Raw genomic sequence first — 16,472 nt, forward strand, 5'->3', positions numbered from 1 at the left:
GGTCTAGGTGCTGACTTCTGAGTTTGTCTTTGTTGATGGATGTTTTGCTCATTGGTTTCTGTTTCCTCTTTGGTCTTCTGGTTCTTGTAGTCTGGATTTCTTGTGGCTACTGTGACCTCTGATCCAGGAGGGAGAATCTGTCCAAGTTGGGGGCTAGATTTCTAGCAGCTAGCTTGGCCTTTGGTGCAGCAGAAGGTAGGGATGTGTTGGGGCAGTGGAATGGGGCTTTAGGAACTGGATCTAGGAAGTGGTACAGATCAGCTGTCAGGCAGGTTACTCCCTGTTCTTCTGACTGGTGTGGCCTGGCTCTGAGCAGTGGAAGTCCTCAGGAGTGGGAACAAGGCCTGGCAATGGGGCAGGGGTGAGGTGGGAGGAGATCAGTGATTGGATTTAAGACTATCTAAGCCTCAGCACCAAACCCAAGTGATAATATACTTTTAATATATTTGTATAGGAGAATTCTTTTTTTTAATGGTTGTAAGAGTGTACTTAATGATAACATTATCAAATAATTAGGGCTTGATTTCCTATAGGGAAGACAGGAGAATAGTAAAGAAAGACTGAACCAAAGCAAAACCAAAACTCCATGAGGAAAACACAAAGTCACATATCTCCAGATCCAGCCACTAAGTCATTTATTTGATCGCAAGTAATGAACTCCAAAGAGCATAGGCAGACCATTCTCCTCAGCCTTTCCTTCTGCAGCTCACATGGCCTCTCTCCCAGGATTGCTCCACTCCAGTCCAATCCAATCCAATCCAATCCCAGGATTGAATACAGGTTTCCTTACATAATCCCACTTTCCTGGCATCTCCAGCATCCTGATTTGTCCACAACAACTTAAACCTGACCCTCACAGCTTTATTAATGGCCTTATTTGGAGCTTTCAGTGTGGAATTTAATATTACTGCACACCACCTGAACAGTCCAACTATTTCTGAGATCTTGGTGCAAGTCTTCGTGTCTCCATAACTCTGCTTTCCTGTTCAGCCTCAGCTGTCAACTTGATGCAGACCTGTATTGTATGAGGGGGTCTCAAGTGAGCAATGCCTACGATCATGTCAGACTCTGGCCATGTCTTGATTGATCAATGATGTGGGAGAATCCAGCACGATGTGGTAGGCTTCATCCCCAGACTGTTAGTCCTGGGCTGTGTAATAAAGCAGGGTAAGCTAGGCAGAATGTGAGCCAGCAAGCCATGTTCTTCCCTGATTCTGACCTGGATTTTCTGTCTTATATTTCCTCAATATTGGACTAATAACTAGAAATGTAAGACAAATAGACCCATTTTCTCAAGGTGGTTTTAGGCAGAGTATTTCATCAGGGCAGTGGGAACGGAGATAAAAGTCTTACATCCTGCATGCTTGAAAACCAGCTGCTCAGGCAAGACAAGTACCACTGACACCTAAAGAAGTGGCTGGAATTTTATACCACAGCTGTAGTGGCTTCTGAGTGCTGGGGCTGGCAAGAACCCAGGAAAACACTTCCTCAGCGGCCCTTTTCTAGATGGGTTCTAGAAAAATCTCCCTGTGTCAAGACAAGGCAAGGTTTGGCCCATACACTGCCAAATACATGAGTCGTGCCAAAAGCTTTCATCAGGAAGAGAAAAGGTACAAACACGAAGGTGCTGATAAGAGATAGATGTCGACAGTAAGAAAGCAGAGTTCTGGGGAATGGCCCCATGTTAAGGACCCAGGTTCAGTTACCCACACCGGCATGATTACTCCCACCCATCTATAACTCCAGTTCCAGGGAATTGAACCCCTTTTCTGACATTGCATTGTGCTAATCATGCACATGGTGCAGATTCATAAGTGAGAACACTCACACAGATAAAACATAACATCTTTTTAAAATCTCAGACGATTTTCTAGTAATGATTTGTGCAGTTCCTAACAAATTGGTTAATTCTTGGTTTTCATTAGCAAGCCAGACTCAAAAAACACCACAGACCCAGATGGACACTGCCATGTGCTCTTCGGAGTTTCTGAAGGACAAAGGTTGTGTTATTGGTTACTCTGACTGCCACGTGTCTTCACCTTGGTCTTATCAGAATATGACCTACACTGCAACAGTTATCTTTTTCTTGACCTAAGATCTCAAATGTGTTTAAAGATGTAAGTGAGACTTGTAAGAATAAAGAAACCACCACATATACTGGGAACAGCGGCATCCCACAGTCACTGGAAGAACAGTAAGCAGAAAACCAGAGCTCAGAAATGTGCTGAAAACATCATTGTAGTATTTACATAATACCTAAGAATATTTTTATGTAGCACCAATCACAAAGGTTTTTTTCCTATGGTTTCTTCTATAAGTTTTATAGATCAACCTTACACATTGAGATTACACATTCATGCTTTGTAAGTATGTGTAGCTGGAGAGGTTCCTTAGACGAATAAATGATCTCAATAAAAACTTAAGACTGGGACTAGAGATGTGGCTCAGCACTTAAAAGCAGCCTTCTCTCCCAGATCATCTGAATTTGGGTTCCAGTAACCACACTGGTGCTTTACATAGCTCACAACAGCCTGTAATTCTAGCTACAGGTATCCAATTACATCTTTTGGCTTCCTTAGGAACATGTGCGTGTTTGTACAAACATATACATGCACACACAAAACACACACACAAATAAGAATAATCTTGGCTAAAAAGTAAGATTATGAAAAACATATTTTTTCCAATTTGAATGAAAGTAAAAATTCATAGAACTTAGAAATAAGGTTTGTTGACTTGTCAGGCAGATGACTTCAGATCCCCGTACAGAGCATGGGGACCAGCATGTGCAGGAGGATATTCTGAAATCTAGGAAGTGAGCAGGAGAAGGTTGCTTTCTAGGCATGGTATATCCAGAGCTATTGTATTCACCTAGAATCTGACCATGATTCCCTGAATTTTAGACAAAAAGAAAAAGTCAAGGTTTAACAGTATGCCAATACGTAAAAATTCACCCTTAAAATACTAATCCTGTTCTGTGTTAGGAGCTTTTTAGATTTCCAGTAGAAGGGACCAAAGAAGGAAAGGAGATGGGAACAGGAGGAATTGGGTGGGGGAGGATGGAAGGAGTCATACAGGAAAAGACATGGGGAATCTGGGGGCATTTGGGGGATGAGCTAGAAACCTAGAGCAATGGAGACACCCAGGAGCTAAGCTAAGACTCCTAGAAATAGGGGATACTACAGAGCCTGAACTGGCCATCTCCTGCAACCAGGCAAAACTTCCAAGGGAGGAGCTGGGACTGGGACATCAGTCCAACCACAAACCCTTCCACCTGCAATTTGTCCTAGCTGCAAGATGTCCTGAGGTTAAGATGACACGGAGATCATGGGAGTGACCAACTAATGACTGAAACATCTAGATACCCATACCCTGGGAGGGAGCTCACCCCTGAAGGACAGGGCCCAGAGGTGGGATGTAGTGTCATTTCATTTGTATTTTAATAAATAAAGCTTGCCTGAGGATCGGGAAAGTTAAACAGCCACACTGGCCAGCCTTACAGACCAGGCAGCAATGATACACACCTTTAATACCAATAGTCACACAAGCTTGCCATAGAAACCAGGTGGTAGTAGTTCATGCCCTTAATCCCAGAACTAGAGAGGATTATAAAACGGGAGGAGACAGCTCTAAGTCTCAGTCTCATTCTGAGATTCCTGGAGCAACATCGCCATTTCAGACTGAGGTAGAGGTAAGAGCCAGTGACTGGTTGTTTTTGCTTTTATTACCTTCAGGTTGAACCCTAATTTCTGTCTCTGAGTTTTTATTAATCCATGCTTCAGTGAGATACCTCAGAGGCCTAGGATAGAACCAAACACAAATGGCAAAAAAAAAAGTCAATGAAATGACTTCTAGTGATACTCTGCTATCATAGAGTGATGCCTAGCCCAGCTGTCATCAGGGAGGCTTCACCCAGTAACTGATGGAAACAGATGCAGAGACCCACAGTCAAACACTGGGTGAAACTCAGAGAATCCTGCTGAAGAGAGTGAGGAAGGATTGATTGTAGGATCCAGTGGTGTCAAGTGCACAACAAGAAAACATACAGAAACAACTAACCTCTGCTCACAGGGGCTCACAGAGACCAAACCAACAACCAGGGAACCTTCCTGGGACTGACCTAAGCCCTCTGCATCTATGTAGTTGTATAACTTGGTCTTCATGTGAGACTCCTAACAGTGAGAGCAGGGACTCTCTCTGATACTGTAGCCCATTTTGGGGCCCATTCCTCCTACTGGATTGCTTCATCCAGCCTTAATAGTAGTGGAGGTGCCTAGTCTCGGTGCAATTTGATATACCATGGCTGGCTGATATCCATGGGAGGACTGGTTATATCTAAAGAGAAACACTGGAGGATGAATAGGGGTGTGTGGAAGGAACTGGAAGAGGGGAGGGGCAGGAAAATTGGGATGTAAAAGCAACAAAAATAGCAAACAAAAAATATTAATCCTTTGTTCATTGTACATTATGTAATATCAATTCTTGTTATAAAAAAAAATACAAAGGCTCTCCATACACTTGTCTCAAGATTACCTTTCTCACTAATCTTCTAATGCATTCCTCATCATTTCCATGCTAGTTTTAAGAAATGTAGTAAGGGTTCCACAAAGAAAGTTCACGTGGCCATGTGAGTCAAAGGCATGCTTTCATACTTAGAAAAAAACAACAGACTCTACATCTGCTGTGGGATTCCCTATAAATATGTTTTATTGCCATTGGTTAGTTAAAAAAAAAAAAAGCTGTTTTGGCCTATGGCATAGCAGAATATAGCTAATCAGGAAAACTAAACTGAATACAGGGAGAAAGAAGGCAGAGTCAGAGAGATGCCGTGTAGCTGCCAAAGGAGAAAGACACCAGAACCTTACCAGTAAAGCACAGCATAATGGTGATACACAGATTAATAGAAGTGGGCTAACGTAAGATATAAGAGAGAGCTAGCTAGGAATATGCCTGAGCATTTGTCCATCAGTGTTGTATTTTATATTTTCTGTGTGATTATTTGGGTCTAGGTGCCCAAGAAATAAAAGCACAGTGTCTGATTACATACATCTTTAAGAACTAAGTTGTAAAAGTTCTAGCATTGCAAGATTAACATAAAGATACTTTATATATAAGGAGAAGAAACTGTCAGAAAAAAAAGGAAGCTAGAAAAATCCATTGCACACTGTCAGTAAAAAACAATGAAACATTGATGGGTTAATCATGACCAAACCTATGAAATCCAATCTCAGATCTATAAAAGGTGCAACAGTATGCACATACACAAATATATGTAAAGATGCTCTCTACTGTAGACTGAAAAGGTGATTGTCAAAATGTCTATGCAAAACTGGAAAATTAAAAACCATGTTAATATAACCAAAAATATTCTAAATGTTCTTATGGAACTAAAAATTCCTGGTTAGAAAGGAAATTGTGAGCAAGAAAAGCTGGAAGTACCACATTTCTTGACTTCCCAAAATACAGCGCTCTACCGATCAAAGCATGGAGGCAGTGCTTTAACAACAAGCAAACAGAACACAGAGTGTGCACTCAGCTATAAACACACAGACCAACAGCTGATCTTTCATAAAGGTGCCCTGGAATTGCAATAGGAAAAGGGCAGTGTCCTCTGTAATGCATGTTTGGATAGCTACATGCAGAATCAACTAGGATCTGTATCTTATACCTTATAAGGTTGTTGATCCTTTTGTATGGCAGATTTATTTTTAGCTCTTCCAGAGGCTTTCACACAGATTTCCAGGTTGGCTGGACCACTTTGCAGTTTTACCAGACTCTGAGGTTTCCCTTTCCTCCACTTCCTCTCCATCATTCGCTGTCAGTTGTTTGGTTGGTCTTTGCCATTCTGCCTGCAGTTACCACAATTCTCACCAACAGATCAAAGCTACAGTCTACAGAAATAGCAACAATTTACATCAACAACCTCCACAGTGTTGATAATAGCCAACGTAACTACTTTTGAATGCAGAATAATCAACACCTCAAAACAACAGTCATGAGTTGTGTGCCTCATAATGTACCCAGTTTTACTGAGGAACTCACCTATGAGGATTAGCCAGGCTGTCCCTGCTTCAGTAGCTCGCCTTCATGGCCAGTGCCAGCTGTTGTTCTGCTGTACCTGTGTCACACAGAGCCCTAGACGAGACCACCACAGAGTCGGTATCTGATGCAAACGCACTGGGGCTTACTGAATACAAGTTATCACACTCGGACCATAAACTCCCACCACTGCAGTGGGTGGGGAAGAACAGCCATTGGGCTTCAGGGTAGGAGATTTTAAAGGGGAAACCACAAGGAGGGTGGCAGAAGCCTTGACATTTTGGGATTGGGTAAAAGTATACAGTTTTGAATTTGTTGTTTGGGGTATAGGGGAATTTCAAAACAGTGACTGTCAGCAGACAAGAACTTCAAAGCAGTGGTGAAGTTAATCAGATCCCTAGGAGGATGTTTGAAGCAAGATGTTGTTTGGACACCCTGGTGGGTCATTTTGACCAGGGCTGGCACAGTTTCTTGGAAACGTTTATGACTTTGCTGAACTGCCTGCATTCCTACCTGGTTAGGTCCTGTCTAAAATGGAGTTCTTTCTCAAAATGGAGTTTGTTCTGCTCCTTCATTATCCCCTCTTTCTTGTTCCTACAAGAGCCCAATCATGGGTCTCGCTCTTGTTTTAAATTACCCAGTTTCATCAGGGCCACCAGTTGATATCTGGTGACCATTGGCTGAATAATTCCAAGACTCTCTTTTATAAATTGTACTAGCTTATTTAACATGCAAGGGCCAGAGGTTAGGAGTAGAGTTGATATGAGGAGGTGGGGCCCATTATTGTGGAAATTAAGGTAGTCAGCCAGGAGGGGCTGGTAGTCAAGATTCCAATCATTCTCATTCTCTTTTGCCTCTCATTCTCTTTTGTGTTTTGCTAGCCCTTCCCTCACGTTGGCCATGGATTCTTTGACTACCCCCGGATGGTCAACATAGAAACAACATTTTTAACCCAATGTAGCACACAGTCCTCCTATGTAAGGGAGTTTTCTTTTGACTTAGCTTCTCAACCAGGGATCACAGGATGACATATGCTTTTCTGTATCTGCTTCCAACTAACTTTGGGGTATTGTTGTCAGGGGCCAGAAAGGCTGAAATGCTAGTCAAGAGAAAAGAGGTAATTCAGGCAATAGGGTATTTATCCGAAGCATCTGGTTTGCAGACTCTGTTGAGTCAGGGAGCATTTACATCAGCTGCACTGGTCCACATCAGCTTTTACCAAGTCCAGGGCTCACAGACCTCAGAGCAGATTGTGGTTATCAACTGATGCCTGGATGTGTCTACCAGTCAAGAGGAAACCTGTTGAGACAAGTTCAAACTAGGAGCAGATGTTAAAGTTTATGTACTTAAAGGAAAATAATGTATATTTGAAATTTTTAGACCCATATTGAAATCTGTATCATAAAAAGCAGGAATAGACGCATACCTTTGAGTCCTAGCAAAAAGTACAGATTTGGGTTAGAGGCATTTACATTTTTCTTCTGTTCAAAGAGCTGGGTATGGATTGGACAGAGATGTTTTTGGCATGATGAGAAACACCTTTAAGTTTATATTTTGATGGCAACCAGAATAAATCTAAAATCTTGAGCTTGTGACCCAAACAATATGTAGTTACTTTTCTACCAGTTTATGAGTACTATGCCATAGAAGGGGAAAGAAACTTGAAACATTTTTTATATCTTATTTAGGTATTTGTACTGCTGTAACCTGTCTTTACATCTTAAATCATCTTCTGAGACCTTCAAACTTATGATTATATCCTCAGACCTCTATATATAATGAGCTAAAAGCTGGCTATAACCTTGTGGAAGGATCTGGCTGTCTGATGTTGCCAAACTGACAAAGTCATAGCTAGCCTAGCCATCAATACTATCAGAGATCCCAGAAGGATAAATAAATTATACCTAAGTACATACCAAGGAGCTTCAAAATCTATTAAAAATGACCAGGACCAGTTCATATGCAGCCATACTCAGATCTCCAAGCATTAGAGGCAGAAGTATCAGAACGGCAGGCTTCACCGGACCCATAAGATAAGAGATTCTTGTGGAAGAGGGGCATGGAAAACACTGACCTTATTTTGTCTAGGAAAAAGTGGTGCAACCAATTCTCATCTAAGAGAGGCTTCCTGACTCAGCTTTAGCTGTAAAGCCTTGCAGCTCTTTTAAAAGGTCCTGTCACAAAACACTTAAATAGTGTTGATAAAAAGCTGCATGTTTTTCAGTTTTCAGCCTAGCAGGAAAAAGGCTATGCCATTTTAAAATGCTGGCTTTCTGGGCTGTCCTGCCAGGGCAAACTCTGACTCTTTCAGGCAGGTGGTCTGATTAGGGAACATTTGAGTGTGGTTTGTGAGTAGACTGCTGCAGCTGGCTTGCTGGCAGAGACCTTGAAATGCCATAGAGTTGTGGCAATAGATGTGGCTCCAGCTGGTATGAGGCTGAAATCTCAGAAAGCTAAGGAAGGGGCTGGATCCAGCCATCAAGGCCACGGCTTTAATCCTAGCCATAGTACTTGGCAAATTAAAGACTCATGTGGTCAGAAAAAGAGATATACAGTAGAGAGAGACTCAAAGATGAAGAAAACCTCTAAATGGTTTACACTGTATTTAAAAAATATATGTAGGCTAAAGGTTAAAGTCCTTAAAATAAAAAAGAAAGAGAATAGTTGGGTGTGGTGGTACACACCTATAATCCCAACGCCTGGGAGGCAGCGGCAGACAGACCTCTGTGAATTCAAGGTGTGGTGGAGGACACCTTTAATCCCAGCACTTGGGAGGCAGAGGCAAGGTGGATCTCTGTGCGTTCAAGGACAGCCTGGTCTACAGAGTAAGTTCCAGGACAAAGTTACACAGAAACCCTATCTCAAAAAGTAAAAAGAAATAGAGTTTAAAATAAAGCCATGTAAATATGGAAAACACATAGAGAATCTGGATACTGTATATTATTATGCCCTCTTTGAATTGTTTGAATGATGAGAAAGGAGCAACAGCTGCTAAAAGATATTTGCTTATAAATACTGCTGAATTAATCTAAGATAGGTATTTTGAAAATACCTTGACATCAAAATTGCAGTCAAAGGTATGTTACTTTAGAGAAGAGGTTTTGCTTTTGTTTCCATGGGAAATGAGAGACTGTGGGTTCGTTATGAGTTAAGAAAAATCAGGTTTGATCAAGGAAGACCACCTGAGAAATCTCCGGCAGGAACAGATGGCCCAGATGTCTGAGTTCTACATCCAGAACAGATACAAGACTACTGTCTGAGATGATCAAGACTCACAGGATACTCCAGTCAGGATTTGATCATAATTCTAAATTTTCTTTAGGTCCCTATAAGATTATCAGTGCCCCCGACCAGTCAGAAGTAGCATGGAATACTATGACCACATTCCCAAAAAATGGACTATGGATATTTTTCTTTGTTAAAAAAAAAAGGGGGAGTGGTACGGGATAATTGTCTGTATTCTGTCAATGATGTTTTAAATAAATGCTGATTGGCCAGGCAGGAAGTATAGGCAGGTCAACTAGACAGGAAGTAGAGGCAGGGCGATGCGAACAAGAGAATTCTAGGAAGGAGGAAGCCCATTCCTCCCAGTCCTGCCAGACCACCAAAGAAGCAGGATGTGACCTGCCTCACTGAAAATGGTACCGAGCCATGTGGCTAACATAGATAAGAACAATGGGTTAATATAAGTTACAAGAGTTAATAAGAAGCCTGAGCTAATGGACTAATCAGTTATAACTTATGGAGACCTCTCTGTGATTTTCTTTGGGGCTTACCAGCTGTGGAAATGGGGCAGGACAGAAACCCCAATGAGCAGGCCCCCATGTTACAGTAGAGGAGTTTTTTTCTTTACCCCACATTCTCTTAAGCATAAACTGTCATAGGTGTTTTAATCTTGGTCATTTTTACAGGGATAAGATGGAATCTCAGAGTTTTGATTTGCATTTCTCTAATGGTTAAAGAATGTTATATTTAAGCATTAAGTTTGTCTGTTGAGAGTTTTTAGTTTAGGCCTGTAACATAATTTTATTGGATTATCTATTCTTTTGATGACTAATTTCCTGAGTTTTTTTGTATGTTTTTGGAGCAGAGTAGTGGTTAGTAAAGATATTTTCCATTCTATAGGCTGATATGTCTTAATAATTATATCCTTTGCTATACAGAAGCTTCTCAGTTCAGGAGATCTGATTTATTGTTTCTCTCAATGTCTGTGCCCCTGAGGCTGTGTTTGAGACATGCCCCAACCACTGACAAAGTGTATGATGTCCAAACTGGACAAGCAAGATACAAGAGAAAAGACTGCCAAACCTTGCCAAGACAGGGTAAGATGGTTCTGAAAATAGTCGGTCAGTTACTCTAGGCCCTAGCCAAAGTTGGTTGCTCCAACACTGCAAATAAGACTTTAGGTAATTACTCAGGCATTGAATGGTCTCTGTCATCTACCACACATTTTGGAAGCTGCTTGATTGCACTTCCTGCCTACTTAAGTAATCTAATGTCTCTTCTCAGGCCTCCAATGAGGTTGAAGATTAGACAGTCCTAGAATACTAGTTACCATCCTCTTATGATCTAGACAAGCCATTTCCAATGCAAGACTTAGACTTCTTAGGATAGAATGTTTGTTAAAACATTAGGACATGTTCCTTGCTTAATATTGTTTATGCTGGTTGTAATTCTAATCTTACACTTTATATTTGTTCCAAGTGTATATAGTTTTGTACTGGGTTTAGAACTCTCTTATTTAAACAAAACGGGGAGGTGCTGTGGGAGCTCCTTCAGCTCCTTCAGCCAATAGCCTTTAAAATACAATCCCACATGGGCGTGGTCTCTTATACTATAAACACAGCTGTAAAGTGTATGCTCCTCTCTTGCTTCCAGCTGCTCAACTCGGTTCCTGTTCCCCGTTCGTGCAAAGGACTGTGATCTAGGACAGTGATTTGTGAGTCTCCCATAAATAATAACCCTTTACTATACGTAAATCTGAACTAGTGTGGGATTATTTTGTAACTTCCGTCATCCTATCCTAAGATCTAACAAAACAGATTTCAAACTAAAAATCAATCAGAAGAGATGGAGGAGGTCACTTTATACTCATAACAGAGAGAATCCATCAAGTTGAAATCTCAATCCTGAATATCTATGCCCTAATACAAGAGTACCTATGTATATAAAAGAAACATTACTAAAGCTTAAATTGCACATCAAACCCCACACACTAATAGTAGGATACTTCAACACTCCACTCTCACCAATGGACAGGTTAACCAGACAGAATCTTAACAGAGAAATAAGAGAACTAACAGATGTCATGCTTCAAATGGACTTAACAGATATCTATATAACATTCCACCCAAACAGAAAAGAATGTATCTTCTTCTCAGCACCTCATGGAACCTTCTCAAAAATTGATCACATACTCAGTAAAAACAAAGCAAAACTCCACAGATACAAAAAAAAAAAAAAAAAAAAAAACAGTAACCACTTGTATCTTATTGAATCACCATGGTTTAAACTTAGAATTTAACAATAACATTACTCCCAGAAAGCCTACAAACGCATTAAAATTGAACAGTGAACTATTGAACCAACCCTTGGTCAAGAAAGAAATAAAAAAGGAAATTAAAGACTTCCTAGAATTCAGTGAAAACGAAGGCACAATGTATCCAAACCTATAGGACAGTATGAAAACAGTGCTAAGAGGAAAGTTCATAGCACTAAGTGCCTACATAAAGAAAGTGGAGAAAGCTGACACTAGTGACTTAACAGCACACCTGAAATCTCTAGAACAAAAAGAAGCAGATGCACCCAGGAGGAGTAGAAGACAGGAAATAGTCAAATTGAAGGCTGAAATCAATAAAATAGAAACAAAACAATTCAAAGAATCAATGAGACAAAGAGCTAGTTCTTTGGGGAAAAAAAAAAGATAAACAAACCCTTATCCAAACTAATCAAAAGGCAGAGAGAAAACATCCAAATTAACAAAATCAGAAATGAAAAGGGGGACATAACAACAGACACAGAGGAAATCTAGAGAATCATTAGATCACACTGCCAAAACCTGTACTCCACAAAACTGGAAAACATAAAAGAAATGAACAATTTTCTGGATAAATACCATATACCAAAATTAGATCAAGCCCAGGTAAACAATTTAAATAGATCTATATAAACTGCAAGGAAATAGAAGCTGTCATCAAAAACCTCCCAACCAAAAAAAAGCCCAAGGCCAGATGGTTTTAGTGCAGAATTCTACCAGAACTTCCAAGAAGAGCTAATACCCATACTCGTCAAAATGTCCCACATAATAAAAACAGAAGGAACATTGCCAAACTCTTTTTATGAGGCTACAGTTACCCTGATACTGAAACCATACAAAGACTCAACCAAGAAAGAGAATTACAGACCAATCTCACTCATAAACATTGATGAAAAAATACTCAATAAAATACTGGCAAACCGAATCTAAGAATGCAGCAAAAAAAAAAAAAAAATCATCCACCATGATCAAGTTGGCTTCATCCAAGATTCAGGGATGGTTCAGCATCAAAAATCTATCAGTGCAATCAATCACATAAATAAACTAAAAGAAAAAATATAGTCATCTCATTAGATACTGAAAAAACATTCAACAAAATCCAACACCCCTTCATTATTAAAGGTCTGGGAGAGATCATAAATACAAGAAACATATCTAAACATAATAAAAGCAATATACAGCAAGTTAGCAACCAACATCAAATTAAATGGAGAGAAACTCAAAGCAATTCCACCAAAGTCAGGAACAAGACAATTCTGTCCACTCTCTCCATATCTCTTCAACATAGTTCTTGAAGTTCTGGGTAGGGCAATAAGACAACAAAAGGAGACCAAGGGGATTCAAATTGGAAAGGAAGAAAACAAACTTTCATTCTTTGCAGATGATATGATAGTATATATAAGTGACCCCAAAAACTCTACCAGGGAACTCCTATAGCTTATAAATAACTTCAGTAATGTGGCAGAATACAAAATCAACTCAAAAAAAAATCAGAAACCATCCTATATACAAATGATAAAGAAGCTGAGAAAAAAATCAGAGAAACATCACCCTTCATAATAGCCACAGATAACATAAAATATCTTATGGAAACACTACTCAAAAAAGTGAAAGATCTATTTGACAAGAACTTTAAGTCTTGAAGACAAAAATTGAAGCAAACACCAGAAAATGGAAAGCTCTCTTATGTTCTTGTATAGGTAGGATCAATGCAGTGTAATAAAAATGGCAATCCTACCAAAAGCAATCTATAGATTCAATGCAATCCTCACCAAAATCCAATACAATTCTTCACAGACCTTGAAAGAACAATAGTCAACTTCATATGGGGAAAAAAAAAGAAACTTCCGGAGGCATCACCATCCCTGACATCAAGCTCTATTACATAGCTACAGTAATGAAAACAGCTTCGTACTGGCATAAAAACAGAGAGGTTGACCAATAGAACCAAATCAAAGATCCAGATATTAATCTATACACCTATGAACACCTGAGTTTTGACAAAGAAGCTAAAATTATACAGTGGAAAAAAGAAAGCATCTTCAACAAGTGGTGCTTGCATAACTGGATGTTGACATTTAGAAGAATATAGATAGAAGAATATAGATAAATCCATATCTATCCCCATGCACAAAACTCAGGTCCAAATGAATTAAAAACCTCAATATAAATCTGACTACACTGAACCTGATAGAAGAGAAAGTGGGAAGAAGCCTTGAATGCATGGTCACAGGAGACCACTTCTTAAATATAACCCCAGTAGCACAGACACTGAGAGCAACAATATATGGGGCTGCCTAAAACTGAGAAGCTTCAGTCATTAAGACAAAAAGGCAGCCTACTGAATGGGAAAAGATCACCAACCCCACATCAGGCAAAGGTCTGATCTCCAAAATATATAAAGAACTTAAGAAATTAGACATCAACATTCCAACCCAATTAAAAATGGGGTACAGAACTAAATAGAGAATTCTCAACAGAAGAATCTCAAATGGCCAAAAGACATTTAAGGAAATGTTCAACATCGTTAGCCATCAGGGAAATGGAAATCAAAACAACTCTGAGAATGACTAAGATCAAAAACACTAATGATAGCTTATGTTGGAGAGGATGTGGAGTAAGGGAAACACTCATGCATTGCTAGTGGGAATGCAAACTTGTACAACCACTTTGGAAATCAGTGTGGCAGTTTCTGAGAAAATTGGGAATCACCATACCTCAGGATCCCGCAATACCACTCTTGGGCATATACCCAAGAGATGTTCAGTCACACCACAAAGACATTTGTTCAGTTGTGTTTATAGCAGTATTATTTGTAATAGCCAGAACCTAGAAACAACCTAGATGCCCCTCAACAGAAGAATGGATAAAGAAAGTGTGGCACATCTACACATTAGAGTACTACTCAGTGGTAAAAGACAACGAGATCTTAAAATTTGCATGCAAATGGATGGAACTAGAAAACACCATCCTGGATGAGGTAACCCAGACCCAAAAAGATGAATGTGGTATGTACTCACTCATAAGTGAATACTAGCCATAAACAAAGGATATTAGCCTATAGTTCATAATCCTAGAGAAGCTAAAAATAAGGTGAACTCTAAGAAAAACACATATAGATCCACCTAGAAAGTTGAAATAGACAAGATCTCCTGACAAAACTGGGAACATAGGGGTGGGTGAGGAGGGTTGAAAGGGAAAGAGGAGGGAGAAAGGGAGGGGAGGAGAACTCGAGGGAGTGGGACAGTTGAGATGGGGGAGGACAGATGAGAGCAAGGAAAGAGATATTTTGATTGAGGGAGCCATTAAAGGATTAGCAAGAAACCTGGCTCTAGAAAAATTCTCAGAAATCTATAAGGATGACCTCAGCTAAGACCCTAAGGAATAGAGGAGAGGGGGCCTGAACTGTAGTCAGACCGATGACTATCTTAAATGTCACCATAGAACCTTCACTCAGCGACTGATGAAAACAGGCAGAGACCCACACCAGAGCAATGGACTGAGCTCCCAAAGTCCAGTTGAAGAGTGGGAGGAGTGAGAATATGAGCAAAGAGATCACTGAAATAGTCAATCTGAGCTAAAGGAAGCTCACCAACACCAGTCGGACTGGAAAGGAACAAGCATAGGACCAAACTAGTCCCTCTGAATGTGGGTGACAGTTGCATGGCTGGGGCAGACTGAGGGGTCACTGGCAGTGGCACCAGGATTTATCCCTACTGCATGTACTGGCTTTGGGGATCCTATTCTCTTTGAATGGATACCTTGCTCAGCCCAGATATAGTAGGGAGGGCCTTGGACCTTCCCCAAACAATGTGCCTTACCCTCTCTGAGGAGTGGATAGGGGTGGGGTGGAGGAGTATGTGGAGAGAATGGGAGGAGAGGAGTGAGAACTTGGATTGGTATGTATAATGAAAAAAAAGATAGTTCATTTTCTTTTAAAAAATTTTTAAAAATCAAGAGTTGAATCACATATACAGTATGTTATAACAGTTTTAACCATAAATTTATCATTACTTAAAAGCACATACCAATTTAAAATATTTGAGACTTACTGTATTTTTAGTCTGGAATGAGGTGCAATAAGCAGAGGTCTTTGGGACTGCTGAAAACATACTGTCACATTACTACATGTATATATACATGCAGTTGAACATAAGCGACACAAAGTTAAATGAAAAGTGAGCAAGAGAAAGCTGACTTTTCTATTTTTGATTGACACTTTCGTGTCAGGACATATAAAGGAAAAGAGAAAGGGTAACTGGAGAATCCAGTAGAGTGGTTGCGGGTTGGGGAGAGCGATGTGCTGCGGAGGTGGGGCTCTGTGTGTGACAGACACCTCAGCGGCCCTGCAAAGGCGTCCCATCATGCAAACACATGTAACAGCATAAACGTAATTTTTAAAAGCATAGTTAGTGGCTTAAAGCAGGCCATGAGAGGAACCTACCGCCAGCACCGTTTGGCTCGCGGCAGGACCTCCCGAGTCTGCGGCTCCTCCCTATCCTAACCTCACACACTAGCAGCGGCAGTCGTGGTTGTCCGTGCGCTGTAACTCTTTACATTTAACCAGCCGTCCACTGGTAGAAGTTAGAAATGTATATGGTTTTGTCAGCCTGCTTCCCACGGGTGAGGAAGAAAGATAAAGGACTGGCTCGGGGCATTATCCATTCGTCCACAAGTTAACAGGGACTGAGAAAGGGCAGTCACCCGAGAGGCACTAGGCCGAGAGGGGAACCGTATCCCAAAAAGGATCCGTGGATCCCAGAAGCGAAGGCACCATTCAGGTGGTGCTGGGGCCCTGGGAACAATGCACTGCTTAGTGAGGGCAAAGCCTGGAAACCTCGCTCGTGGGAAGTGCCGGAGGTGATTGTCAGCAAGAGCTGACTGGAGGAGGTGATGG

The sequence above is a fragment of the Alexandromys fortis genome, unplaced genomic scaffold (assembly GCF_014885135.2).
Source record: "Alexandromys fortis isolate MF-2015 unplaced genomic scaffold, M_Fortis_MF-2015_v1.1 scaffold_161, whole genome shotgun sequence".
Taxonomy (NCBI): domain Eukaryota; kingdom Metazoa; phylum Chordata; class Mammalia; order Rodentia; family Cricetidae; genus Alexandromys; species Alexandromys fortis.